Below are 27,704 nucleotides of genomic sequence, written 5' to 3' on the forward strand. Positions count from 1 at the left end.
GAAATAAAGATTGAGCAAGAGGAATTAGCATCAAGAAATCAGATTCAGATGTTTAAAGCTGATTGTCTGAACCAAGTTAATATAATGCACCATGTGTCACTTCAAAACGTTTGGATCGTGCAGCTGGGAGGCTCTTCCCATGACTGTGAAATGCAGCAGTTTGCTGTATCTGAGAAGGCTGGGATGGACATGTCTTCCTGGACACAAGTAAGCTTTAAATGATGAATTTGGATTACTGCCTTTAATGTCCTAGTCCAGTTTTACCAGTTCCCCAAACCACTAGCACTGAAAACAAGCCCTGCAGCAAGGCCACATGAAGATTCTACCATTACATATTCTGGACTTGCTTTCTCTCTCCCTTCATCTCCCCATGGACTGAAAATACTCACTTCCATCCTATTTATAAGAACCCAGTCTTTTCAAGGAAAATTATCCTCTCTCTGTCCATTCTACAAAATCTAGAGTTCACAGCTCTAGAAAATTATGTTTTTAACCTGTCAATGCTATGGGATAATCACATTTTCACTCATCCTCACACATGCATAGATAGAAGCCCTTACCTATATAAGTGCAGACTAGCACAAAAACCGCTTATGTGGGACACTGTAAGTCTGCAAAACTTGAACAATTTCACCACTAATTTTTTTAGTATCAGTTGGATTCATATCAATTTACAGAAACATATGTATTGTATATGTTCCTTCAGTCTAGCAAAGTAATCCAAGGATCCAGCACTGCTCACCTGAAATCCACACCTCACAGGAAATGCGAATTCCATAGGTATGAGGGTTTTGCAGAATGGCAACTTGTTTGTTTTGTGGATTTGTGAAATTATATAGCTGGTGGAAGTAGCTCTTTCCTAGAAAAAGGTCACATACTCATCAGTCCTTGGGTGAGAAACTGTTTCACTGGAGATCATCAGCAAAAATTCTGTACTCTTCCATGCACTTGCGATGACCAGCTCTGGGTTGGGGTGATGGTGTACAGACAGAAATATTTGACAATACAGATATTAGGCTCTCACAGATCTTTTCTCCTGTGCTATTCAAATGCATTTTCATGGCAGCTGGACATGCATTATATGGCTATAGCTAAAACTCTATCTGGTACATTTCTAGTGAAGCCAAAGACAAATGTGATTTATGTTTTGAACAAAACAGACCAGGGCGTGTTCTCTCCCCCATCAGCGAGTGGCACAGCAGAGCTTTCATACATGGCAAGCTCCTTTCCCACAGCCACCTCCAAAATAGGGTGGCCAGCCTAAGGAACAGCATCTCAGGAGTGCTTAGAGACAACAGGCAGAGCTGTGACAAGGGATGCTAGAACCTGGGGAAGTTACAACCAAGACAAAGCCATTTCTTTCATTTCCAGCACTTGCTGATTTCAGAAGACTCTGTAAAACCCAGCATCTTCTGCCACTTGAAGCTAAAGTGCACAGCCTGGGTTTTACGCTCAGGCTGTGGGAAGTTGGTTGGGGTTTGCTCTGTTGCTGACAGCTTGAAATTTCCATGCAGCTCCTTCCTGTTTCCTTTTCAGACATGCATCATACAAACCCAGAGAAGCTGCATAAATGTACCAAAACGGTGAGAAGAGAGGACATTCCTTACCACAATGAAGTTTGTAGTGTGCCTAGTCAACACTGAAACAGCAGAAGCAGACCTGGGCAGGCACTTCCCATACCCACATCCTGCAGATACATACCTTGGTGCTGACAGCTACCTGAAGTCCACGTCCACAGCTCCCATCCCACCTGGGATGCTGCCTGGCATACTCATACATCAGAACTTAGGGACTGGGAAGTATGCTTAGACATTTTTTTTGGTTTAAAACTTGCAACACTGCTGCTGCCTTGTAGAGAGTTGGGTCATTCACTGCTAGCTGTGAAAGGGACAGTGTGCATGCTGAGGTAGCATATACCTCACATGTCTCCAGCATGGGATGGGACCACTAGGAGGATTGACTTGGATATACATATATACCAGACACCTCCCTGATTTCATAAGTAGGCCACATGGGAAGGCAGGACTTGCTGCCTGGAGCCCATACCTGGTCACAAGTCCTCCAGTCCTGACATCCCCATGCCACATGGCACCTTGCCTGTGCCAGGGGATCTAGCCATACAGCACCTCACCATGCCTGGCATGGAGAGCTGATGGAGTCCATGGCACTGTCCCACCTTGCTGCAGCTACGCACAAGAGCTTTGGTTTCTCCAGTGTCTCTTTGCCTTGCCCCATCAGCACAGAGAGTGAGTGGCGCCAGCCACATTGTGAGGAGCAGGAGATGACATATCGAAAACAAGGGAGGAATTTTAACCTCCTTTGCTTTCCCTTTGTCTCACCCATATTGCACCTGCCATTAGAATGACTAAAATTATCCAGTGACATCATTCATCACTCATAGAAAAGCACAAACTACACAAATTCCCTATGGAAATTTCCTGAGGAAACAGGCTTTCTAGGTTCTCAATGCCTAGAAAAACTCCCTGATCAGTTACTTCCCAGACATTTTATCAGGAACTGAAGCTCATTCAATCAGTGATTCACTCCCCACTCAGCACTGACTGTCTGCATTTTGTGTGCCTTGGGATAAGAATCATGTTATTCTTTTCTTGGGTCCAGGAGACCTCTGATATGTGCTAGAATATCTCTGGCTTGTTACAATTAAGACTATTCCAGATTTCATGGGAGAGGCATTTTCATGCTCTGCCTTTTTTATAGGGGGCTTTAGCTGGGTCCACCGAAACCACCAGATCAACAACACAAAGGAATCAAAAAACACCTTAGTATGGTGCTCTCCATGCCTGTGTTTGTATAAAGCTTGTTTACAACCAGCAGACCAAGAAAAAAAGGTCATTTATAGTATGTGCTGTGGCACATACTTGCCTGAATTTTAGCAGTCAGCAACTTTGATAAACTCTTGAAGCAGCTTGCAGACACAGTTATGAATGTCTCTTCCATCTACTGCAGGAAGCTGGTCAGTGTATTGAAGATTGAAGTTGCTCACACCAAAGCAAGGAGGTTACATACAAACAAAAAGTGACTACAAATGCTTGAGTTTGGAAGCAGGATTTGTATGTCTTGGTCTCTAAATTTGATCATAAACCACTTGAAGCAATTGAAAAAACCCAAAACACTTGCTGCAGCACCACCCAGATTACTCACAGGCTAATCCTCCTGTTGCAGGGATAACAAGATGTTATCAAGATGTTTGATATGACTTTGAGAAGATGAGTTTATTGAAAACCATATTAGTGTCTTATTTAGGGAATGTAATGACCTTAAGTGGCTGTGCTTTAAAAGGGCTAACAAAAGAGTATGTGACCTGAAATGGATATATATTGCAGCAAAGTCACTTCCCTCTGCTACACATACTGCATCTGCAGAACAGGCAAATATTTATCAGGAACTGAAGCTCATTGAATCAGTTAATTGTTTCAACAAACAAAAAAACAAAACCCAAAAATCCCAAAATACCCTAAGGACATTGTTTTAATATATCTCAAAAAATCAGAAAGGTAGTCAGGACCTTTTCAGAAGTTGTCCCTGAAATAAGTGTCCCTGGGATAAAACACAGCTAGGAATGACTGCTGAGAAACTTTTGGTCAGCTCTGGCAGTTTTGATGTGAACCTGACTGCTGCTGGAGTCACTGCTGCAGGACTGCACTGGGAGGAAAGACTGGCAGGGGAATTCAAACTAGCAAGTCTGCCCTTTCCTCTTCTCTCTTCTCCACTCCACTACGGAATAAAAAATCAGAGAAAAGACAAGCTTGATTTTTAAATTTTTTTTAGTGGCTCTAGTGGGCTCTTGCACTCAAGCAGGATTCAGGATCATTTTGTGTTGATGTCCTTTCAATTCTGCATCCCTGCTCTGTTCTGGTTTACTATTCTCCAGCTCCCTGTACAAACAGGATCTTTCCTCAACAATGTTCTGCCACATCATCTTCCTTCCTTTGTATACAGGCTGCTCCTGCCTGTTACATACCATGTAGCTTCCTAAGTCACCTCATTTCTCAATGCTAGCAAAAACAGGAACCAAAAGCAAAGCAACAATAAAACGCTAAATTCTCACCACAATTAAAAATGAAATCTTGAAAGGTTTCGATTCAAGATGACTTTTCTCTTAACGGATTATTTTTCTAGTTTAGTGCCCTGCAAATATGTATATGTGCAAATGAGGTGCTTGTAGTACTTATCAGATTCAAATGCCTCTCCAGCAAGGTTTGCAACACTGACCCATGCTTTTCCTCCTTTTTTATTGGTGTTGAAAAGTGAACCCAGCCGAGCAGAGTACACATTGCTTCACTGTTCACCTCTTTTTTCCCATCTTGTAAGGCTTTGCTGTCTGATTTTTGCTCCGGGAAGGTTCAATAGCATGTGCACAGGGACAAGAGAAAACCACAGGCCGCAGTGCTTATTGCACAAATGCTGTTATTATTCTGAGGCCTGAAGAAACAAGGAAGGAAGCTTGAGGCTGGTGGTTTGGCAGGTGTGAGGCCTTTTTCACACAGACATCTGTTTCAAGTGGTAGTTCTGGGCTCGGGGATGAGCAGGGAATGCCTGTCACTCCCACCCCTTCTGTGTGTCACAAAACAAGGGGGTTTGGGCTCTTGATGAAGCGATGTCAGCTCCTTGCTCAATCTGTGCTTTGAGACTCTGCTCTCTTGTATTTGTGGGGCAGGGCTGCAAAGTGAGGCAATTCTTCCCTGCAAACTGCCTGAGACAGAGATGCTGCTGCTGCCGCCACACCAGCATGCACAAAATGGATGAGGTTAGAGTACAAAATGGGTGAACAGCAACATGTGCACAAGCTCAACAAGCCAAACAAGCTCCATGCAAGGACCTGAAGAAAACTGTTTGGATGCTACCACGTACCCCACATCAAAGTGAACTTTGTTAATCCCTCTAGATTATTTCTAGTGTTTTGGGCAACCCTACTAGTGATCCCATTACAGTTTTGAATAGACTGCTTCATTTGGCAGGATGTTACAGCACACTCTCTGTGAAGCCTTGTACCATATTTGAAGGAACTCATTAGTGTTTGATGGTTAATTATCTATGCAATAACATATCTGTGACTCCATCTTAGAAATAATCTAGAAAGGAACTGTTAGGGCTGGATCCTGCTCTACTAAACACATGTGTAGGGAGGAAAAAAAGGGCTTGCATAATATCCTCCCCGGCAGGGATTCTTTGGGACAAGTTAGTGTTGAGCCACATTGTTATTTTAAATGACAATAAGTTCTTTCTCCTGTAGTTCAAGGCCAACTTTAATGAACATTTAGCAACTTAATTATCTTTAAGACTGCTACTCCTATGTTACAGATTGCTGGCATTGGTCAGTGGATTCAGAAGTTAGGGGACGGGGGAAGGGCAGATATGCAGAAAAGCAAAGACTGAGATATATGTGTACAGCTGCCCTCATTTCCATAAGAAATCAAGCTGAAGCCATTTCAAGGTGAGGGACTGTGGTTAATCCCTCCCAACACACTCATTGATACATATCATAACAAGTCTCCTTGTCCACCGACAAGGAGAGTCAATCAAGCACCACTTTAGTCTGGGCAGGAGAAAGGCTACGGTTTCATAGGGGCTGCTGGGTTTTATGGCTTCCTCAGAGGTTTTAATCTCTGCTGTGCTGTGCTGATGTGCCTTCATTCAGAAGTGAGCAAGGGGTAGGTGATGTGATGGAAGAATCCAGCTCCTGTCTTTGCTTCATGTCGTAAATGACAGAGTAAAATCTGCTGATGTCAACACCAGAATGGGCAAAATTCTGGCAAAATGAAAGGCAATGTAGCATTTTGACGTTCTTGAAAAGGAGGGCAGAATTCCTGACATGAAGCATCCTTCTGCCATGCTTAACATGATCTCTAGAACCACCATATTGTCTGTGGTAGTCACGTGTGAGGAGCACCACTGAAGCACTCATAGAAGTCTAATAAACTTCAAGAGTTGGACTGCAAGAAAAAAAATTATTTTGTCCTGAGGATTAAAAGAAAAATAAGAAAAGCAAGCCACACACAAGGAAGCCTGATGTTCCAGCTTTGGTATTATAATTTTTTTTCTTTTTCCTATCTGACAAATATCAGCATGACAGCAAACAGAACCCTCCTAGTTCACACGGCGGCACAGCTTAACTGTGCTGGTAAGTGGTGAATTGGCTCTTAGCTCTAGCATGCCCCTAAACAGTACCATTAACATGTGGTTATAGTCAGAGAGCACATTTGGTAGGAAATGACACCTTGTTACTTCCCAGATTATCTGCTCTCCATGGGGTAAATATTTTAAACATCGTGTCGGGTTTTAGCAGCAACATCCCTATTAAAGTAAATGGGATCTGAGTGAGGGTAAATCCAAGCACGCAGTGCTGGGACAGTACACCTATAAATCTTCTGTGTCTTACACTCTGTGCTTTATTCGCTGACAAAGGACAAGTGTTTGCTGCCTTTGTAAGGTTCCTAAAGCACAAAGGGAGGGTGTGTGCTCGGCATATTTCCTGTAGCTCTGGCTGCTGCTAGAGCACGACAGCCCGAAGCAGGAAGGACCCAGGGATTCCTCAGCTCCGCAGTGCAGGCTGCAGCCACGCCAGTGGGAGGAATGTGGCTTTCAAGGGCCAAGGAGTTCAGTTCTCTCTGGGCCGCAGTTACACGGTGATAAAAGTTAGTTTTGAAACGGCATCTACCTTTAAGCCAGGAAGTATTTTAGGCAACAGATACCTTACGGGCCTCTTCAAGCTTACTGAGTATATATATTAAGCAATTTTTGTGTAAATTTTGTCTTCTGCTCATATCAATCCCATCACAGTAGTGGTTGATAAGTGCCCCAGTTTATGTAACAGCAAAGGCTGGGAAAGGTCCTTACCTTAAAACAAATAACTGGAGTTTGAAAAAAAGAGCCTGCTCTCTCCAGTAGGCATCATTTCATGGTTTAATATGATAAATGTAGCCTGCATGTACACGATACGTCTGGCAGCGTTCTTTGTTACTTCACTAGATGGCGTGTGGTGGTGCCTGGCAGTGGGGAGAGAACGGGAGAAGAATTAAATCAGTGTGTAACTGGCTGCAGAGGTACTGCACTCCTACCTCTGATGTGCCTTTAACAATGTGGGTCTACGAGTTAATGTTTCAAGGGTAAGTGCTGAATTTCCTGCTGAAACTTTTCTCCTGAAGAGTATCCTTAAATCAGCAGTGGGGCAACACTGGTGGAAAAGAGGTTTATTAGACCAACATATTTCCTAGGCAAAACATGCTTTCAGAGACATAAGTTCCTCAAATCTAAAACAGGCCCAAAGAAGAGCTTATGTGTCTGCTTACTACAACATGGTCAGCTGCTAGACCTAATCTCTTTCTATAAATTCTGTCATGCTTATAGCCTCACACCATCACTGCTGCTACACTACTGTAAAAACATCCAAAACTTTGTGTGGTTCTTCAAGAGGCAAGCCATAAGATTAATTTGTGCTCTCACTTTCCCTGGTGTATACCCTGGCATAGCTGTCCTCTTTTGTTCCACTATTAACTATTTATGCCTCCCACTTCGCAAAGAACAAGACCCAGCTCTGCCCTGCGGCACTTCCTCTAGTGGGATGACACAAAATCACCCTCGCAGGGCACTCACACTGCACGTGCAGTGAGAATCTGCTCTTTTCTTGCTTGGGAAAACACGCATTAAATCTTCAAGGTCTCAGACATGAATTGCAGAAGTAGCTGGATCCATTAGGGACGTTCCAGGCTCCCTAACACAAACACTGACAGTGAAGCTCTCCACAGAGAGGTTTGTGGGTGAGCACGCCTGCTCTCTCAGCAGCACAGGGGCTGTGTGGTTTCACAACTGGCCTAAGCTGACCTATAGCCAAAAGGCAGCTCTCCCCCTCTGCTGACTTTTGTGCTCCTTTGGCTGTAGGGTCTGTGGTGCCAGGGGCTGATTGGTCTCGGTGCAATCCTCCCCTCCTGTTTTTTTCCCTTTTTGGTAGGGGTAATTTTCAGTTGGCTCAGTTTGCTGAATTGGCCGACTGCACTGGGTGAACACTGGAGCTGGCACAAGGGGATGGCCAGGGGTGCCGAGCTGGAAAGGGCAAGTCTGGCCTTTCTGCCATCGGTGTGGGCTGAGCCCCAGGAGTCAGAGGGCTGTGCACCACAGCTTCTGCAGTGCCCACAAACCGTCCCAAATGCTGTGGGATGGGGGCAGAGCAGGCCAGTGCTTTAGGATGGGATGGATGCAAATAATTCCTCTGCTCCTTTGAACACAGAGAAAAGGGGTTTAAAAATCATCTGTTAAAGAATGGTGTCATGAGGAAAACACATCTGATACACATGCAAGTGTGGGGTTTTCCTGTGGTATTTAGGCCTGAGGTGTTTACGGTTTTACCATCCAGCTATGCACCCAAGCTGCAAATGTGTTGAGTGCAACCCATGCACTAGATTTAACACCTGCTGCACCATGGCTATAGCCACAACAGCATCTTATACCCTGGCTGAATCAGCCACCAGTGACACATCATGGGCAACACTCTCCTCAAAAAACAAAATCACGTCCAAAATCTAGTGTCTGTCTTTGTTGCTTATGGCTTGTTGCTGATGGGAGAGTGTGTTTGGTAGGTGCCAGGCTTGGGGGAGAGTGTCTGGTGAAGTGCCAGTGCGGCAGCTGTGTGGGGAACTGTGCAGAAAAGGACCTAGTGCTCACAGTGACTAGGCAAAACAGGGGCAAACACTGGCAACCAGCTGAACAAGAGGCCCCTTGGCATTCCCTGAAGAGAGAAATCTTGCCTTGTGAGTCAGGTTTGTGTGGCCCCTGTAAGATGAAGCTACGGAGTATGACAAGTTCTGCCAGGGTGAAGCCACTGCAGCCTCTCCACTAACCTTCCCCTGAAGCAAAAGAGGTTTAAGATGTTAATGGGAGAGGAAAACCAGAGTCATTGGTTGGCTTATGATCAGTTCTGTAGGAGAGGCAAGTCGCTACCCAACTTCCTTCTGCATTTCCATGAAATGCTCCTCCTGTCTTAGATCAGCTCATTCAGCTACCTCAGCCTCAAAGTGCAGTTGTCTCAGCTAACTCATTTGGTTCACATTTCCCCATGCCATCACTCAAATCTAGTAAGTTGAAACATCTGGATGAACCCAGAAAATACTACAAGAGATGCCTTTACTTTATTTTAAATAGTCTTTGCTTTGAAAATCACCATACATGCAACATTTCTCTGCACATAGCCACCAGTATTCTTTCAGCTCAGGCTTCTGGTTCAGGGTCCCACTCTTCCTTCGCTCCATCCTGATAGTCTCCCAGGGTTTAAACCTATCTTACTGTCAGTATATTGTGTTTGAATTACAGAATTGTTCATATACAAGAGTCTCTCCCTCTAGTAAACTTACAGCAAAGAGTAAAGATCCCTGTAAGAAAGAACTGTTTGGGCTATAGAGAAATGCTGCCAACTACTGTAACAGGAAAACATTACAGCTCCCTTTTGCCCCAAAAATAACATTTCCTTGCTGTGGGTAAATAGCTATTTCAGTTCTTCTGGGAGCAGTAATCCTGGCCCTCTTTTTCTCCAAAGGCAGCATGCAGTCCTCCATCACATAGAGAAGCTCATTTCCACAAGGCATGTCCAGACAGCATCGGCATCTGCCTAGGAGTGGGGATAGTAGAGGATGAGAACAGTGGCAGAGTGGGATGCTCCAAGGAAATTGCTAAAATTGAACATGCTAAAAAAGCATTCCTCAGCAGAATGATACTCAAATGTCATTTAATGACACTTCATCGGGGCTTTTCTCTGTCTGGGAAGGGCTCTCACTTGGTTTCTTCCCCCTCTACTCCATACCCTGGAACCTATAATTCTGAAAGTGAGTCAATGTCTACAGAGACACTGATGGCTGTGTTTCATGTAGTGCCATCTCAATTCTGCACCTTGAAGCAAGTCCCCTTGCCTCTGCCATGTCCTTGCCTAGGTTTAATGCATCTGCTGCTCTGGGAAGTCACAGGGCCATGAACTGTGTGTTCAGAGTACCTAGTGAACAACAGTTCACTGTGATTAGCTGGGATTTCCAAGTACAAAATAAAATAACTGTAAACCAAGGAAAATAATGACATGTGTCAAACTCAGCTATACCACAAAGAGCAGATAAACAGATACCAAAACCACAAAATCATAAATTAGTCCTCTACCTATTAGTCCACCTATTAGTGCAGTTTTTGGGTGTTTGAGTTTTTCCCTGAGGACTTGGTTCCTCACCAAAATGCACAGGTCTGTATCTTCCTCACATTACTGAGTTGTCAATCCATAGTAATTTCCAAGCAGTTACTCAGGTTCCATTAGTATTGATCTAATTTGAGATGAACACTGAACACTGGCCTCATTAGGCTTTACACTGCTTCCTGCCCCACTGTTCATCAGTGAACGGTTAGCTGAGATAACACCTGAGAAAAAATACCGGTGCTTAGAGCTAAAAGTCAGGACAAGTGAATCCAATCCCAGCTCTGCCACTGGCAAGAGACAAATCCATGTCCCTTTTGTTTTAACTTTTCCTATCCATAATGGGAGTAATACTGATATCATCTTATGGCAGAGGCACAAGTGCTTGTTTGTAGAACACTTTGAGATGGTGCAGCTTGGAGAGATCAACAAGGGTGCAAAGCGCTACTGGTGTTTCTTAAGTGTCTGATGTGTGTCTTAAACTAACCTTGATCTGGCACTTCATACATCTGATCCCCTTTCACATCTCTACTATAAAACAAGCTAGGATTTGGGTGAATTGTTTATTAAATATGTAAATTTAAAAGACTTGTAAGAGTGTGCTTCTTTTTTAATCACTGCATATTGCAGATTAGAGCAAACCTGAGAAAAGCAAATATATGGCCACAAGAAGAATTCATTGAGGATGCTCCAACCCTTCTATAAGTATGCATCATATTAATGTAATGTAGCCCAGATCTTTAGAGTTTCTGAAGGCCAAGAAGCTGTGTAAGGTCTTTTGATTCCTGACAACAACACGAACAAGCAGGTTATATAACTGACAAAGCTAGTCACATCTTGGTAAGCATAAAAGCATATATTTTCTTGTCACCTAGCAATACGACAACGGATTATACCTGCTTCTTGCAAGCCTTGCTGCAATATGTGGTTTGTCTGTGGATGCTCATCCAGAAACAAAGGGTTTACTGCAGAAGGACACATGGCTCTGGATTCCTACCATAAGGCCCTGACTCTGGGGCTGCAGATTGTCCTGTCAGCAATAAACCCATTTAAGGTATACCCACCTCCCTTCATAGTCCAGGCTGTGCCTTCCCATGTTTAGCTGAACCCCACCTCCATCATGTTCCTTTTCCTCTGCAGCACTTCAGCAAAGTGACAGGATCTCCAGCACAAAGCAGGTCAGGTCTGGGATGGGTGTATTTGCACAGATCCTCAGCACTGTCTCCTCTTCAGCATCATGGGGTGCCATGCAGTGTGCACCGAACCTTATCACTGACATGCCAGTTACCATGGAGCACTTCCACACAGGTCCTGAACATGGGGTCCTTGGCACAGGGTCCAATTCCCCCTCTCCTGCAGATGTGACTGCATTTATCCTAGATCTTCTGGATGTATAGAAAGTGTGTATCGTGCTCTGAGCAGACAATGGTGAGGCAGGAAATGCCTCAAATAAATATCTGGCCTTGCACCTTGCCATAGCAGAGCCACAGCTGCCTGCAGCACACTGAGATCCACATGTCCTCTGCCCAATCAGAACTGCCCCACATTGTCTCTGCGCATTACAGCTCAGCCTCTCCAGGGAACGCTGTGTTTGCTGTTAGATTTGCACACCAGCCAGCACATTGCTTCCTGGTTTATGAATGGTGTGTCCAGAAACTGGCTGCTACGCTGGTGCATTTCAGAGAAGATAATGCTGTCCTTTTCCCTGCTGTTTATCGTAACCCTAATTTCTGACAAACAAAAGGGATGAATTCTGGGCAATTTGCCAATAATCAAGCACAGGGTGAGCAAGATGGCTTTACAGCATATATAGCCTGTGAGTAGGGCTCAACAAAGCCCTCTGATACTGGGTATCACACTTGCACTTGGCCCTACAAATTGCAGGCAGAGATAATAAAACCTCCAAACTAGCAACACAACAACAGCATGGGAAGCCTATGACATTAAATACATGAAAGGAATGCCTTGGGACTATGAGAAGAAATTGACTACCTTCAGCACTGAATGGGTAAATCCTCAGGAGACTATTTAAAACTCATTGACTTGTTATGCCTACGCACAGCTTTGTCAGTCAACAGAGACGTCAAAAGTTTGTGCGGGTGAAATTTACTCAGGTACAGAAGAGTAGAGCAAGACTTTCCTTTTTGATCAGTTGTCTGGCTCTGCCCTTGGGGCAGAAATCCTTCAGACATCTCTTGGGGTTTCTTTTGTCATTTGACAAAAGGGTTTGCCTCTGACATATGAAATCATGAGCTGACCTGTATGGCTGAGGCAGGGTGGTAATACCAGATGCAGGGAGGATGTGTGTGGCAGGGTTCATTTCATGTTAGAGGCATAACACACAGTATGCTCCCTCGACCTGCGGTGCAGCCCAGGACCCAGGTGGAGAGCTTGAGTGATCTGTTCCTCAGCTGCCTTACACTTGCAGAGCTCAGGACTGTGAACTCACTGCCCTGCAGATGCCCAGGAGACAGATCGAGCTGCTGTTACTCTGCATATCAAGCATCCTGGCACTTCCTCACACTGCATTGCTTCCTTCGCTCCCCCAGCCTTCTTCATTTCCATTCTGTGGTGACCCCCATCCCTCCCTCCTTCCTGCCAGCCATTCCTCAGCCCCCAAACCTGCCAGGAGGGGTGATATAAGACAGGGCTGTCAGCATAATGCAGAGGAATAGTGGCAAGTAAGAGAAGAGCCTACAACAAGGTAAACACTCTAGTTCCTGTTGGAACATAAATGAAACTGTTCCAGCTAATTGATCTTAGTCCTAGATACATGTTGCGCGAAGGCAGGGCCTGAAAACAGCAGAGAAACCTTGAATACACAGTCTGCATGGGGGTGATGCCAGTGAGGTGGGTAGAGTTCATTGAACAAATGTAGATGTTTAAGCTGTAGGTGTCCATTTGGGAGTTAGTCACCTTAGGATGCCGCTTTAAGTCAGAGAGAAATAGACACTTTTGGCATAAGATAGAAATTTACACTCAGCTGAGCTCAACTGTGCCTCATGAGCTCCTGCTGCTCCCCGCTGATAATACATGGAGTCAGGCATAGCCAGCTCCCAGGTGAACGCCTGCACGACACACACCAAGCGACGGGTGAGATAAATCCCATTTTGCACGGCTGCGTTTTGACACGGGGATGCTACATGTCCTGGGGCTGCAGAAAGGGGCTTTGTAGGGTGCCTGGTGGAGCACGTTCTGGCACGTAACCGCAGAGGCCAAGGAGCCAGATTCAGAGGAACAGAGACAGAGTGACAGACACAGCAAAACCCTTCGGGAACGTGGCTGCTGAAGCAACCATGACTTCATTAGACTTGCTCAAGATGCCCTCTACCCTAGACCTTTCACCTCATTTAATGGTTTCTTGGCCTCAATCCCTTATAATTCTGAAATGAAAAAAAAAATCTCTTTTGACTCCTGTTTTCAAGCCAGGGCTGTTTGATTTAGAACGCTGCATTGAAGTCTGTGTTACTGATTGATTTCAGGTTTATTATATTTTCCCCTTTGAAAAATGCTACAGTAAAAAAAAAACCCATTCTGTCGTTTTTTTATGTAAACCCCCCCCTCCCTTTTTTTTTTTCGAGCTTAGCAAATGCTCAGTCTTTTCCACTTCAATAGCTTGAAATTCTCCCCTGGGAGCCCTAAGCTCTTTAAATATTTTTAGGTTGCCAGATTTCTTATGTTCTCTCTCCAGGAAGCCAATTTTGTTTCTAAGCTCTTGAGAGAAGTCCAGCTTCATCTTTTGCGCACTCACTGCATCACAATAAAATGCTGCCTAATTGCTGCCTCAGCCGAGTCCCAAAGGTGCTGGAGTTTGTCTCTAGGCTACAGTTGTGGACAATAAACTCTTCTCAGACTGGAGTTAAGCCTTTTTATTATTTAAATCTGAGTCATGTAAAATTAGTTTACTAGCAAGTTACCCATGAAGATCTAGGATGGAAAGAAACTCCCACATATTGTTTTCCAACACAATGAGAGAATGATCAGATATAAAGATTTGCAAGTGGCTTGTACTACAAGATGTGTGTAGAAACACCAGCATTTGATTTTGCCAAAAAGACATGAAAATGTTTCTGTGATCCTAGAAGTTACTCTCAGATCTTGTCTGCTTGGTGTTCTTTACCTTCAAATTGAAATAGTGGTATGAAAACTTTCTTTTTTGCTCTAGCTTATCCATGACCTGAAATACCTGTGAAAGAGGAAAGGCAGCTGAAGATAACAAATGCCAGATGGGAGAGATCTTTCTGTTCTCAGTCTAGCACCACAGCAATAGGATTTAGTGATCGTTTTGCTTGAAAATAAACAAGAATATTCTAAGACCAGACACCCAGGCTGCACCCCCATCAAGCTTGAGAAGGCCCCTGTAGCAAGGGACAAATGGACAGTACAGGGACTGAGAATGAACACATACTCACTCTCTCATCAGGACCACATTCATCTATCCTTAATAGCAGAAGACATCTGTATATGACATTTTCTCTCTTTGTGCTCCTTTTTGTAATCTGTAGTTTAAAGTGTTTGTATTTCTGTTCAATATGGCTTCTGATGAAAGTGCATACTCCACAGACGGTATATGAAAAGTCTTAATGATCACTGTTTTGAGACTTTAATTCCTTAAGACAACAGTTTATTTGGACGCATTTGGTGCTGTATGCCCAAATACACAGTCTTAATTAAGCAAAAATGAAGCTGAATGACATTGCTAGATTTTCTAAAAATGGTTAGACTCTCTAGTTAGGATGCAACTTCAGTCTTACTCAGGTCAATGGGAACTTTGCCACTGATGTAAGTGGAATGAAAACTCCGCTCTACATGTCTGCCTGTAATCTGAGAACATGTATTCTGCACATCCTGGAGACTCAGTGAAAACCAGACCTCACAGAGTTCACCTTAGATTCACTGTCTGAAATAAAACTATGTGGATTCTTTGTGCCTCTTTTAGTTATCTGTAAAACAAGTATGATAATGCTTTGAGTGCTAAACAATACAATGTGTGTAGGAAGACAGTATCTTTTATTAGGCCAACTGAAATAGTTGGGGAAAAACAGACAAGCTTTGAGGCTTGTCTGAAATGCTTTGAGATGCTCTGATGAAAGGTGTTTGAGCTGTGCAAGGGATCATTAAATTACATTCTTCCTCTCTCTGGAAATCATTTAGTGATATTTCAAAGGAAAGATGCTGTACAGAAATAACTGATTTCTATTGCAAGTGCTGTCTGGAGCTAAATATCTTCCTTCCTCTCTCTTTATGAACTAATCTAAAGAAAAATATGTTTTAAATTAGCATGTTAAGAACAGTTTTGTGGTATAATGTATAGTTCTGTGAAATGTTCTGCGTGAAGCGTAACTCACAAGATCCTTAAGCATATTTCAGTACACTCAGACAAAATGGCTGGATTCCTGCTGAACAGTTTGTGGAAATTATGAAGGTATCACTGTAAAGAAATTAGAAAGCATGGGAGGTCAGTGAAAATGACACGTGAAAATGAAAAAGGCAGATATGAGTCAAAAACTTCACTAGGCTTGTAAACACTGGCTTAAAAAGCCCCCATACTGTCACTCTTGAGTGTGGACATCACGTCTTGGAAAGCTGTGAGCAAGCTAGTGTCCATAAAAAGTGTCAAACAACCAAACACTTAACCCTCTCCTCTCCCCATTTTACCAGGAAGGAGCTGGGAGTGCTCACTTGGTATTAGCCAGGACTGAGAGACCAACAGCATTAGGGTGTCACAGCCATGGGTGCAGCAAGATAGATCAGTGCTATCACGGAGTCTGTGCAGCACTCAGGTTATTGGGGGCTGTGAAGGGGTAGGGGAGGGAAGGCTTAAATAATAACAAAATAATTAATAAATCCTACTAATATAGCTTTACTAGTACTTTAGTTAAGTGTCAAGACACAAATGATGTCAAGAAGAAAGAAAACTGGGGGCAGGGGAATCTTTAAATATGTGAAAAATACTTGTGAAAAAGGATGAAATAAACTTGTTTATGTCTATTAGAACAAGAAGCAATAGGGATAGCAGTAAAGGATATTTACATCAAACCACTAGACAATAGTCCAGGATTAAGGAAAATTAAGCATTGGTATAGACTGCCTAGAGAAATGGTGAAACTTTCATCACTGGAACATAAAAAAAAGGCTTAAATAAACACCATCAAAAGTTTCACTATGGATAATCATTCACTGAAACAGAGAAGATTTGGAGATTCATCTGAGAAAGGTTATAATGCATGACCAGGTCTTCCTGGATGTTCTTTTATTCCCCAGAAAGATGTTGTTGAAGATTTTCTGTTTGTGTGAGATTCTGAGATGCAGTCCTCTGAAAATATTTGTCTAAGAGAGGAGGAACCATTTATCTTTTGAAGTCCCTGTTCCTCTCCACTGATCACAGATGCAGTCACAGATGACTGGCTTAGTATGGACACCTACTTACTGAATCTGCAAAGTGAGATGAGACAATTATCATCCTTAATGACAAATTGTGTCCTTTCTAATATATTCCTAAATATAACACTCAAATCTCCATTACTCATTCCAACTATAATTACTTGTTGTGCACGTATGAGGTGGCACCCATAACACATAATCATAATGTTATTTATTGTTGTGCATTAGTAATTTAGCACATTATATTTAGATGCCATATGGCCTGAGGAAAAATGTAATAAGGGCTTCCTATGCAGTGGATAGAAAGCTCCTAGACAACAATTAATAGAATCTATTTCACTTTTGCACTTCATTTCTACTAAGAATATCACTGAAGTATAGGCTATCTCAGGAAGGAAAATGTTATGTTTAGATCTAAGACCCATCCAAAGCTCTGCCAAGTTGCAGGTAGAGCTACTAAGTAAGAATGTAAGTGGTTTTATTTCAGCAGTATGTATCAAAGAGTAAGGAGCCTCTGTTATTTGGTATTAACCACTTGTGTTTCCAAAATCTGCATACAATAACACAGATGCTCAGCTAATCTATATGAATGGGTGTCTTTATATTGGCCTCATCCCACCACAGGACTAAAACTGGGTACTTAGGAAATGTCACCACTATGTCCCACACTGAGATCATGGGAGGAAGCCTGAGCACCCAACTGTCCCCTCTGCTGAATTGCAACTTTCTCCTTGGGGACCTCTTCAGATACATCCCATGCATTCACTCTCGAGATTCCCCCCAAGTGGCAATAAGGCCAAGAACATTATATTCGGCTCTCCCATTATGTTTGTCTTCCAACACTATTCCTGCAGCTTCTGCACTGGGCAGAGATGGACACCACAGGCTACATACATATGAGATCCAGGCTACAGGGCTGTGTGGCATGGACAAAGCAGTCTGGAGTAGCTCTAAGCATCCTGGGTGTGCATCAGCACGCACCACTGAGCCTTGGGATGGAAAACTGATCCCTTTCTTGTGTGGATGCAGACTTTGCAGACACTTGCAAACAATGGCATAGGTTGTCTGCCCATATTGGCCAGCACTGCACTGAACAGTGCTCCTGAAGACTGCTTTCATCAGGTAGAAAGGTCCCAAGGAGGGGACACACCTAAGAAAGGTCTCAATAGAAAGGGGAATTTTTTGGTATCTGAGCAAAACAGAAACTCAGAATAAAAATGATAAAAGGTGACAAAAGGATCATCTTCCCCATCCTGAAAAATCTGTAGAATATTATTCTCCTGTGCACTTGGAACAACTCCTTTTAATAACCTTTGTTCTTTTGTGACCTGTAATTGTGGAAACCTCAATCTTACATCTTATGCACACGTACCCTCATCATACACGTATTTCTACCCTGTAAAAGGATGTGAAGACTTAAGGCTCCTGTATTGATTTTGGCTGGGATAAAGTTAATTTTCTTCACAGTAGCTGGTGTGGGGCTGTGTTTTGGATTTGTGCTGGAATAAAATGGAGATGTTTTGGTTACTGCTGAGCAGGGCTTACACAGCATCAAGGCCTTTTCTCTCACCCCACCCCACCAGCAAGTGGAGTTGGGAGGGGACACAGCCAGGACAGCTGACCCCAGCTGACCAAAGGGATATCCCAGGCTGTGTGGTGCCATGCTCAGCATACAAAGCTGGAGGAAGAAGGAAGGAGGGCAGATGTTCAGTGATGATGTTGATCTTCCCAAGTAATCATTTAAAGCATGATGAAGCCTGGCTTTATGGGAGATGGCTGAACACCTGCCTGGCTCTGGGAAGTTATGAATGAATTCCTTAATTTTCTTTGCTTGCTTGTGGGGCTTGTGCATTAGCTATTAAACTGTCTTTATCTCAGCCCATGGGTTTTCTCACTTTTACCTTTCTGATTCTCCCACTGGCCAGAGAATAAGTGAGCAGCAATGTGGGGCTGAGTTGCCTACTGGGGTAAAGTCACAACAGGCTCATTTTGTAGCTTCATTACATTAAAAAATGCATCAAATATGAAAATTAAATGCAACACTTCCCCTCTTTTTTTTTTTTTTTCTCTTCTTTTAAAGTGACATGAAAAATTATTTGAATGAGAAAATGTATACAGGAAGACAACAGCATATGTAGGTTTAACTCCAGCTTAGCATATAGTTTAGCTAGAGCTGTGCTTCCTTGTGGATTTTAGCTTCTTCCTTATTTCAATCTTTAGGAATGTTTTTATTCTTACTTGCATGGAGAAGAACCAGAAAGAGGTGAGTACTTCAGCTAAAAGAAGCACTTTTAGCACTTGACTAGGTAGGTCAAGCTATAGAAGGTCACAGATAAATAAAATTAAACAATCTCTTCACAGGTTATTAAGGTGCCCACCTGATGACTACTGAACTTTAAAAAGCAGCAAAAGATGCCGTGCAAAACTATTAAAAACTACTAATAATATTCTCACCTCATTGGGTTTGTGGCTTGCATTCCTAATGCATGCTTGTTTTAAAATAATACTGTTTTGTAACAGGATGGTTAATTCTGTAACAACATGAAATACCTTAACTGCCAGAGACTGCAAAAGTGTCCTGGTAGTAGACACCAGCAGCATCAAGTATGTCTGAACTGGAATGAGTTTTAATAATCAGAAAATGAAGCTTTAGTGACATACTAGCAGCTGAGCCTGGGTGGTTTTAGAGGTCAGCACACAGGGCAGTCAGACCTCACTTTTTGTAGTCAGCAGTTCTCCACGTACAAGGAGCAGCTGCTCAGCCTGGAGGTGGGATTCAGCTGTCCAAATGGAGATATTTCACATCTGAGCATCTCTTACCGGTCATATAAAGCATTATCTAAAAGACTGGCTTTTCCATTGATTTTGAAAAGAATTTAAGACAACTAGTTCACAAGCAGTTGCCTGCACTGTAAACCACTAAAGGTAGGTACACTGCATCCAGCATGCCTGACGAAACATCAGCAGCCCTTGGCTGATGGGTGGGGAACTTCTTAAGTTACTCCAACTTGACTGCAGCTGCCCTATGCTAGTGGCAACACCACGCTTCTAGGCTTACTTATAAAATTTGGCACACCTTTTCATGGTACATTTGTAAATACTATAAATAATTCTGTTTAAATTATGGCCACTTTTTTACATGGATAACAAAGATACATGTCTAGATTATATATTTCTTACAGTGATGCAAACTATAATAAACTTCCATGACATTTTTGAAATTGTAATGGTATAAAAATAATGTACTTGAACAGAATGATGCTTAGATACATGACTCAGTCTCCTTAACTTAAAGTTAAACATATCTTTTTCTTGGTGGCACACTTGGCAAAGGGGTCAAGAGTGCATTTCTGTCCCTTGCTAAAACTCATCCCTTCCTCAGACCCATTTACAAGGTCATGCAATTAAGAAAATCAGAGACACGACCTAGGTTAAAAGTTACACCTTCTGCAGGGTTCCTTTCAACTCAGATGATTTCACCAACCTAGCTGGCAGTACCACCACATCAACCCCTGTACTAGCCCAAGAGACAGAGTGTTATGAAAAGTAGAAGGCAAGAACAAGGGGTGGAGACCAGGTAAGTCAGTTTAGTTGCCAAGGAAAATACGCAAAGAATAACACAGAAAGGCATTCAAAGTTGAAGAGGCTCCTCTAGATGATAATTTAGAGCAGAAGCCTAACTAACAGTCTGAACTGCTCTCTGGAGGAGCCTCTCTCACTCCTTCAACTATGCAAGGCATCTAGGGAGACAAGCCTCCTAATTTAGGCATCTAAGTTAGATGTTTAAATGTAGGCAGTAAATATTCCCCCCGAGAATGTGAATGGGATGTTATAATAGTTTAAGACATGTTTCACTGAAGCTGTGATACCAATGTCTGTTCTTTTATGAGATACTGTTCTTTGTGCCACCGATCATCTACTGACACAACCATGTTTCTCATTTATTGGATAAATGAACAACATTAACAGAATGCACATTGCACAGTGATGGTCCAGATTCTGAAGTTAAAAAAAGATTCCAAATTTTACTCTCAAAATATGAACCAGATTAAGTTGTTCGCATGGAAACCACTGCAAATTCCCAGTAGTAATCGTTTTAGGGGACCAGAAAGGGAAAAGAGATTCTTCACAATGATCACCAGTATATATTTAACTTTATTGCTCTCTTCAAACATTTCTTTTAAATTTTTCAATTAGGAACTTTAATCTGTAATTACATCTTGTCTACATTGCTCTTTTCCACTCAGAACTTTTTTATGTATTCAGTGATGGGGGTTTCAGAAGTTATCAATAAACGACAGAAGTTGTGATGTTGTTCTTTCAATGCAGATGCATGGCTTACCTCCTGCCCTGCAAAATCTTGATACTAAGGCACACACCATAACACCAATTTTCAGTGTGTCTTTCTCCAGTGTAAACACCCTTGTTGCCATTGATCACAGCACTGTTCAAAGGACTATTTGAGACAGTCGCGGAAGGAATGCTCTTTAAATGCAGCTATCTTCTCTCCAGGATGAATACACTTACAGGAGTGGATTGTTAAAACCAATTCATTTTCTAGTGTCTCACACTGCAGAACTGCAGCTAACATGCCTAAGAAATCAAACGTGCTGGGCAAGCCATTAATATGTATTAGACTGTGCTTTGTTTATTCTAGTGGTTTGAGCATCTACGCAGTGTGTGCAAAAAGCTGCCCACCAGCTCCCTGATTTGAAATCACCACTGCTAAGTCAGAAAAACATATGGGGGAATGGGAATAATATATACCAGCATGACTAAAATGGCTGTGCCTGAGTTAATGGGCTCAACTGATGTAATTGGTTCAAATGATCAAAGCCTACTACCTATCCATTTCCACTTAGCTCCTATCCCTTCAAGAAATTTGCCAATGGATCATACATGATATTGCAACTTGTGCACAAAAGCAGGTGCTGGAGGTATTGTTAAGTGGGGAGCTGATAGTCATTTTACATGGGCACACTGGGCAGCTTGCTGCCAGATGAAATCTAGAGCAGCTGAGTTCTGCCTGCCTTGTGCTCAGCAGAAGCACCAGCTGAGTGTATCCTTTCTATTGTGCTACTTACTACAAAACTAAAAGGAACCCGGTTAGACCTCCATCCTTCTGGTAGAAAATGTGCAGTGAGGCTCAAACTTACTGTAGTGGGACAGACAGCGCAACTCCGGAATGTCACATCTTTAAAAAACAGCTTAAACTTCACACTTTACCATAAAAGAGTTGTACCACCAAACAAAAGCACATCATGAGAGATTTTCTCTGTCAACCCCAGCAGACAGATTAAGGGAACTTTGCCACTTGCTACTATCTAGTGGTCTGCCACAAAGTCGAGATGGTGTGAATAAATTTTCTTTCCTGGTCCGGGTTTTTACTTAACAGTTGCTGACATTCAGCTCCTTGGGCATGACTCTCTTTGAGGTTTCTGTACAAGTTTCCTCTCTCTTTGACTGCTGTAAGCTCCTTTATTATTCCTTCCCCAAAAGGTAATACTCCAACATAAGCAAAATGCTTCTGCATGTTAAGCATACACATAAAAGAAACACAATATCCTAGTTCCTGTTTATTTTTCTAATTTCTGTCCACAGACTCAAAGCAGAACAGGTGGGGCGTTTTTCCAGTGTACTGTGGGCTTGTTTCAACTCATCTCAAAGATCTGTCTTCTCTTCCATCTGTGCTTTCCATTAATGTGACACTGGCCTGTTCTTCATCATTTTAATCAACCTACTCAGAACTGCCATGACAGCTTTCCTTCTCTAGGGCTCTAACAGTGCAACATATTGGGTGGGATTCCTGTCACCTACCTTTAGACATCTACTGTGCAAACACTTATATTTATGTTGATCAGATGAGTCTGCTATAAGCACTGGAAAAAAATTAAGCACATTCAGGGCACAATCCACCTTGGTTGAAGCAGGAACTGTATCCCCAAAGTCTTAATTCAGAGGCAAAAAGTCTACAAGACAGATGTCTACACTGACCAGATAAATAAAAAAATCCTTGTCTATTCCACCTCTCACCTTCTGGCTTAATTGAAATCCCATTTGAAAATCAACTGCTTTCCCTAACACTGTTTTCTATTAACAATTCACAGCACTTTGAGATGTGTGCCTTGTGGGAAGGATTTTGACTAAATCTTTCTCAGGGTTCAGACTCTAAGGTTCTTCCCTAGGAGAAAAATTGGTGGATGTGTCACACTGGTAAATATCATTCCATAAAAATATCTATGCAGAAGAACAATTACTATATGTGTATGAAAATTAACAGTCTACTGATGCCTTTACTGATTTGTGCATAACTTCCCTTGGAAGGTTAATGTCCATGAATATGTAACATCCACTTTCTTCTCCCTATTGCTTCCCTATTGTTTTTCTCTTTTCATTATTACAGCATTTCACCATACAGCCTGTAAGACCTTTGGTAAAGAGTTATGTTTGCATCTGAGCATTAAAACTTATTATGAAGGCACAATAATTCCTGTAGTCTAGTTAAATATAATTGCAAGGGGAACAGGAGACAGAAACAGAGGGCAGTTCATAATTCATAGACTTCTCACATGATTTCAACCTTCTCCTTGCAGAACTTTGTGGGTGGGAGTAGGTTACAAATTAAGCTCTCTGCTACTTTGTGCTAAAAGCCTGTGCCAGCCCTCTAGTCAATGGAATTTATGTGATGATAACCAAATCAATTCAGAACCCAGTTTTGTTAATCTGTCAGAGACTCTAAGAGTGCACAGCTTTAAACTTTTCTGACAGTGTCTGCAATTACTCTAGCTGAAGAAACACTTCTGAACCAAATCTAATGTTCATGGCAAAAGAGTTACATTAATTTATATCAGCTTCTGATTGAACTGACTAGAATAAATCAGAGTGAGCGGGCACACAATCAGCTCTGCTGGCAGATTTGCAGAATGCTGGAAAGAGCCATGATAAGTCTCTGGGGTCTGGCTCTGAGTAATGCTCTCCTCCAGCAACACAGCTGGATCCTGCCTAACCACACTTGCTGACACCCACCAAGATCATGTCTTATCCAGAACTGCTAGGTTTATAGCTCCTATAAAAAAAAATAAAGAAGTTGTAAACCATGAGAATATGCTCAGAATAGAATGAGCTTCAGTGGATTAAGGTGTCACCTCCCCTCCCAGCAATTTCCTACCTCCTCTTTGCCTGAAATTACTGCAGCAGTCAGTGGAATAAGACACACACACTAGTCTCAGCTCCAACACAAGGTTCAGCAAGTTTAGCCTAAACCGCTTGTAAGATGACCTTAACATCATATTTTGCATTAAAATGGCTTAGAAACATTAGTGTTTTCCAATCCAGGGACTGCTGTGGAGTCAGGAACTTTCAGTAAGGAGGTCAGGGAAGCAGTGTTTTTTGCGGCAGTCCAGCCAGATTTGCTCAAATTTGACCAGCAATAGGAAAGACTAAGAAATTTCACTCTTACAGTTATCATTCTTATGGCTTACTAAGATGTTTATGAACTTCTGATTGTCTAGCTGGACTAGATGACCTTCTGAGGTCCCCTCCAACACGAATTACCCTACATACCTAGTGTGCCTGGCCAGGAACCTGAATACACCGTTCTTCCTGCTGACAAGTCACAGTGTATCTTGGCGAACCATGGAGACCCATGCTTACCAAACTCTCTCTCAGAGTGGCCAAAATAGATTGACACTGGTATTGTTCTGGTGTTGAACAACTGCTTTTCAAAAGGGAGGTCAGCTGTAGCATGGGGACTCTCTGCCACTAGGAAGCAGCCCTGCTCGACTCAATTGTTACTAGAAAAAGGGATGGGGATTAAAAAACCCCAACCAGACAAATAGAGATTATGCCCAAATAACCAACCTTCTCTGGGTCACGATTTCCTAGCTGGGGGATAAAATCCTCAGACAAAGCACTTAATGTGTTGTCTAATGTGGTAAGAGATACATAGTCTCATGGGAAGGGATATTATGGAAGTGCTGGGATGAGGCTGCTTATCATCTGCCCTCCCCTAGAAATGCTGAACTCTGTAAGGTCTGCACAGCATCTATGCTTTTGCGTATGTGAAAAACCAGCAGGAATTGATGTCACGGGCAGGCAAGTTTGAAGAAATCTGGAGAAGGGGGAAGCCAGAGTTGCAGCTGTTATGAATTCATCACGATTTTGGCCCCGGTTCCAAAATTCTCAAAAAGACATAAGAATCTCCACATGATTTTGAGGGAAGCAAGATCTGTAAATATATGAGTGACACATTCACGCATGCTGTATTGTTTAAGAGGCATACTGAGCTTTTAGTTTCAATCCCTGCTCTTTCACTCGTGTCAGTTAGCATTTCTGAGAACCTTATTGTGAGATGCAACCTCATGCTGCTGCCTTAAAGTAGCTACAGCAGAAATTTTCCAGTGAAATAATGTACTACTATCAGATGTGATCACAAGATCATCATCAACGAGACACTCTCAGGGCTGTCACAAGGCAGTTTCAGCAGTAAGGGCTCACTGCAGTTCTGCAGCTGCACACAGAAACACAGCTCAGATCCACTGGGGATTTCGATGGGCTGCTCCTGCCTCCGCATCTCCTCTGCCTTCCTGGTGCCTGCAGCAGCTCTACAGACTCAGCTAAATCGAGAACTTTGTCCAGCTGAACTCAGTTAATTTTTTTGAGGAGCAAAACTGGCACTCCACCAGATCAGATCCAAGGCTTGCCTTGCCAGATGGCACCATCACTGTTACTGCAGTGTAAATAACAAACAGGAAGGCATAGCCGTGATCAGAAAGGAATGTAGGACTGCCCCTTTTGGTGGCAATAAAGACACAGGCTGTCTTGCATTAACTGTGAAATTACATCCTTAGAAAGGTTTCTAACTGCATGGCTCCCCTTGCAGGACCAGGCTGCTAGTATTAACTGTGAGCTGCACGTTTCAGAAACGCTAGGCAACATTCACCCTCAGGAGATGACACAAGCTGGGTGGTACCACCCTGTGAAGCTGCCTCTGATCGCCAAATACCACTTTAGTCCAGGAACAGGGCAAATCCCTAAATCTGTTCCTTTACAGTACTATAAAAGCATATTAAACTGCTAAAGCAAAGATGGTCCAGTGCCCTTCTGCGTGCCCACGCAGGACAAACGTATGCTCTGCATTTCCTAGACACTCCCACAGATGAGGTGGAGGCACATGAGGTTTGCATTCAGACTGTGAATGAGCTATGATATGTATTCAGAGCTCTTCTCGGTGGTTCCAACTACAAGGACACGACGCAAGGGCAGAAAGTGATGCACAGGAAGTTCCAGCTGAACATGAGGAAGGACTTCTTTACTAGGCAATGACAGATTTACTATGCAATGGGACAGATTGCCCAGAGAGGTTGTGGAGCCTCCCTCACTGGAGATATTCAAGAACTGTCTTGGACGCAATCCTGTGCCGTGTGCTCTGGGATGGCCCTGCTTGAGCAGGGATTTTGGACCAGATGGCCCCCGGTGCTCCCTTCCAGCCTGACGCGTCCTGTGGCTGTGTTTTCAGCCTCCCCGACCCGAGCCCTGGCGCGGCACAGCGCAGAACGCGGTCGGCGCTCAGCAGCCAGCCCGGGCGCTTGGCTCCGGCACCCGCTGCCTCCTGCCCGGCCGGGCCCCGCGCCGCTCCAGCTCCCGCAGCGAGCAGGACGCTCTCCGCCCGCCTCCGCCCGGGATGCTCGCCGCGGAGCCCCGCCGAGGGCTGCCAAACGCGGGCCGGGCGGCCGCGCCCGCGGCCATCGCCGGAGGTGCCGCGGGGTTTTCCTTTAGGAAAATCCCTTTCCCCCGCCGCCAGGACGAGGCGGAGGCGCTCCGGAGGCCGGAGCGGCGGTGCCATCCCCTCTCCGGGCCCGCCGCCGCCGCCATGGCAACCGCCCGTCGCCGCGCGCGCGCACCCCCTTCCCCGCCCGCCCCCCCGCGCCTCTCCCCCCCCCGGCCCCGGTCTGACAGAGCAGCAGCGCTGCGCCCCCTCCCCGCGCCGCTCCCGCCCGCGGACACGCACCCCCGGCTCTCCCAGGTAACGGCAGGGCCCGGGAACGGGGCAGCCCCTCACGGCGCTGCTGCCCGCGGCAGGCGGCGGCTCAGACCCCGCCACGCTGACAGAGGCGGCGGGGATGGGGGGGAAACCGGCGATAGAGGCTGGAGCAGGGCGGGGGCGCCCCCCATCTCTCGCGGAGCCTGCCGGGAAGTGTAGTCCGCGCCCCCCCGCCGGGCACTGGGGGCTGCCGGGAGAGGCGGCGGAAGGGAACTACAGCCCCCAGCACTCTGGGCGGAGGGGGGAGATGGGTGCTGCGAAAGGGACCCCTGAGGGGACGGGAGGCTCCCTCTGAACGTGAGCACCGAGGCGGCTCTTCCCTCCGGAGCAGCGAGGCAGAGAAGCCCCTGTGCCGCTGCCGGGGCGGGAGGGGCTGCAGGGAGGGGCGGTGCGGCAGGGCCGGCTGGGGGGGCGGGTGGGCGCAGGGGCGGTGCGGCTGCAGAGGGGAGGCGCAGGGCAGGGGAGTGAAAGGGGGGTGGGTGCCTGCAGTGCGGGGAGGATGGGTTAGGGGGCATCTGGATGCCGGTGGGGGAGAGAAAGAATACAAGGAAAGGGGCACATGGGAACATAGGTAGATGGATGGAAGGGGAGAGATGTGCTGGAGGAGTGGTGGTTCAGATGGACTGAGAGAGCTGTGCAGAAGGCAGAGCTGACCGGAGGCTGGGAATGGGTACTAAGGAGGCAATGGTCAGAAGGAGCCCTGGAAAGTGTCCCCTACCAGTTTGCACCTATGGTTTCCAGTTTCACGTCTCCTACCACGCTTAGGCTCTGTTGAGCTTGTTGCACTAGGTGGTCTGGACACAGTGTTACTTTTTAAAAAATTATTCTGCTACATTTCCATTTTTTCCCAAAAAATTTCTGTCATGATGTCAGTATTGGCATTTGTCCCTTTTGTCTCTCCATTTCCTCTCCTGACAGTTCTAGTGTTATTCTTTATCTTGTATTCTCTAACAGCCATGAGGGGGAATGAAATTACAGTTTCTGTACATATCATACTTAAAATACACGTGTTTATGATTGGTATATAAGGGAGTGTCATTTTTTCTTCCTGAAAATCTGTATCTTAAAAGCATCAGTGCATTAGTACTCCCTTTT

General features: G+C 44.2%; 2 protein-coding genes across 3 annotated transcripts in view; one reads left to right on the forward strand and one right to left on the reverse strand.

Moving 5' to 3' along the window:
• Positions 1–26,745, reverse strand: part of LOC147654215 (uncharacterized) — a 75,295-nt gene extending 48,550 nt beyond the window's left edge. The window contains exon 1 of the mRNA XM_086881664.1: positions 26,577–26,745. The gene's annotated coding sequence lies outside the window, so the exon portion shown is untranslated. The remainder of the gene's footprint in view (positions 1–26,576) is intronic.
• KATNAL1 (katanin catalytic subunit A1 like 1) overlaps positions 26,448–27,704 on the forward strand; it is a 39,290-nt gene continuing 38,033 nt past the window's right edge. The window contains exon 1 of one of the 2 annotated variants that reach the window (XM_086881658.1): positions 26,448–26,591. The gene's annotated coding sequence lies outside the window, so the exon portion shown is untranslated. Of the gene's footprint in view, positions 26,592–26,757; positions 26,907–27,704 lie in introns of those variants that run through there. The other variant, XM_086881659.1, reaches the window with a different exon arrangement.

Source organism: Cyanistes caeruleus, chromosome 3 (genome assembly GCF_971803275.1).
Source record: "Cyanistes caeruleus chromosome 3, bCyaCae1.hap1.1, whole genome shotgun sequence".
In the NCBI taxonomy this organism is placed as follows: domain Eukaryota; kingdom Metazoa; phylum Chordata; class Aves; order Passeriformes; family Paridae; genus Cyanistes; species Cyanistes caeruleus.